At 34.4% G+C, this 2,215-nt stretch overlaps 1 non-coding gene across 1 annotated transcript; it reads right to left on the bottom strand.

The window, feature by feature from the left end:
* Positions 1-1,807: 1,807 nt before the first annotated feature.
* On the bottom strand, positions 1,808-1,915 carry LOC127745375 (small nucleolar RNA R71). The gene has a single exon (XR_008006572.1). It is a non-coding gene; the product is annotated as a small nucleolar RNA R71 (small nucleolar RNA).
* Positions 1,916-2,215: the final 300 nt, after the last annotated feature.

Here is a 2,215-nt window from a genome sequence, read left to right as displayed (position 1 = left end):
TGATGTTCTTATCATCACCAAAGCTGATTGATCTTCATCAATTTAGCTCTTGAATGCAATGTTCTGCTGAAGCTTGGCTAGCCATGTCTAATTTCCTTAGACTGAAGCTTTAGACTAACGTTGCATGATTCCTGGAATCCTTATTAAAAATTTTGTATCTCTTTATCTTCTTTTCCATATAATTTTCGAAAAATCCAAAAAAATTACAAAATCATAAAAACCAAAAATATTTTATGTTTCTTGTTTGAGTCTAGTGTCTCATTCTAAGTTTGGTGTCTTACATGCATTGTTTATTTGATCTTAGTTGCATTTTGATTATTCCTCATTATTAAAAATCCAAAAAAAATTTAATTTGTGTCTTTTCAAGTCAATAATACAGAGAATTGAAGATTCAGAATATTCAGCAGAAGAACTATACAGAAAAAGCTGGGCATTCAAAACGCCCAGTGAAGAAGGAAAACTGGTGTTTAAACGCCAGCCAGGGTACCTGGCTGGGCGTTTAACGCCCAAAAGGGTAGCATTTTGGGCGTTAAACGCCAGAATGGATACCATTTTGGGCGTTTAACGCCAAGATGGCACAAGAGAGAAGATTTTGTTTTTAATTCAAATTTTTTTTTTCAAGTTTCCATAATTTTTCAAAATCAAATCTTTTTCAAATCATATCTTTTCAATAATATATTTTCAAAATCAATTTCTTTCCATTTTCAAAAATACTTGCTAACAATTAATGATTTGATTCAACATTTCAAGTATGTTGCCTTTTCTGTTGAGAAAGGTTTAATGTTTGAATCATGTCTTTTCTTGTTAGCCAAGTCATTAATTTTAAAAATCAAATCTTTTTGAATTGTTTTTCAATCATATCTTTTCAATCATATCTTTTTAAAACTATAATTTTTCAATCATATCTTTTTAATCACATCTTTTTTCAAAATAGTTTTCAATCATATCTTTTTGATTTCTAATTTCAAAATCTTTTTCAAAAATCACTTTATTTCTATCCCAATCATATTTTTCGAAAATCATTCTTCAATTTTTCAAAATGTTTTTAAAATCTTTTTAATTTATTTTCGAAAATTTCTTTCCCTCTTCTCACATCCTTCTATCTATGGACTAACACTCCTCCTCAATCCACAATTCGAACTCTATCTTTCTAAGTTCGAATTCTTCTACCTCTTCCTTCTATTTTTCTTTTCCTCTGACACCTCAAGGAATCTCTATGCTGTGACATAGAGGATTCCATATTTTCTTGTTTTCTTCTCTTTCATATGAGCAGGAGCAAAGACAAAAGCATTCTTGTTGAGGCTGACCCTGAAGTTGAAAGGACCTTGAAGCGAAAGCTAAGAGAAGCTAAAGCACAACTCTCTGTAGAGGACCTAACAGAAATTTTCAAACAAGAAGAAGACATGGCAGCCGAAAACAACAACAATGCCAACAATGCAAGGAAGGTGCTGGGTGACTTTACTGCACCTACTCCTGACTTCTATGGGAGACGCATCTCTATCCCTGCCATTGGAGCAAACAACTTTGAGCTTAAGCCTCAATTAGTTTCTCTAATACAACAGAATTGCAAGTTCCATGGACTTCCATTGGAAGATCCTCATTAGTTTTAGCTGAATTCTTGCAAATCTGTGACACTGTCAAGACCAATGGAGTTGACCCTGAGGTCTACAGACTTATGCTATTCCCTTTTGCTGTAAGAGACAGAGCTCGGATATGGTTGGACTCACAACCTAAAGAAAGCCTGAACTCTTGGGAAAATTTAGTCAATGCCTTCTTGGCAAAGTTCTTTCCACCTCAAAAATTGAGTAAGCTTAGAGTAGAAGTCCAAACCTTCAGACAGAAGGAAGGTGAATCCCTCTATGAAGCTTGGGAAAGATACGAACAATTGATCAGAAAATGTCCCTCTGACATGCTTTCTGAATGGAGCATCATAGGTATCTTCTATGATGGTCTGTCTGAACTGTCCAAGATGTCATTGGATAGCTTTGCTGGAGAATCTCTTCATCTGAAGAAGACGCCTAAAGAAGCTCAGGAACTCATTGAAATGGTTGCAAATAACCAATTCATGTACACTTCTGAAAGGAATCCTGTGAATAATGAGACGAATCAGAAGAAAGGAGTTCTTGAGATTGATACTCTGAATGCCATATTGGCTCATAACAAAATATTGACTCAGCAAGTCAATATGATTTCTCAGAGTCTGTCTTGAATGCAA

Source organism: Arachis duranensis, chromosome 2 (assembly GCF_000817695.3).
Source record: "Arachis duranensis cultivar V14167 chromosome 2, aradu.V14167.gnm2.J7QH, whole genome shotgun sequence".
NCBI classification, from domain to species: Eukaryota; Viridiplantae; Streptophyta; class Magnoliopsida; order Fabales; family Fabaceae; genus Arachis; species Arachis duranensis.
Note: the sequence above shows the minus strand (reverse complement) of the source record. Positions and strands in the feature narration are given on the sequence as shown.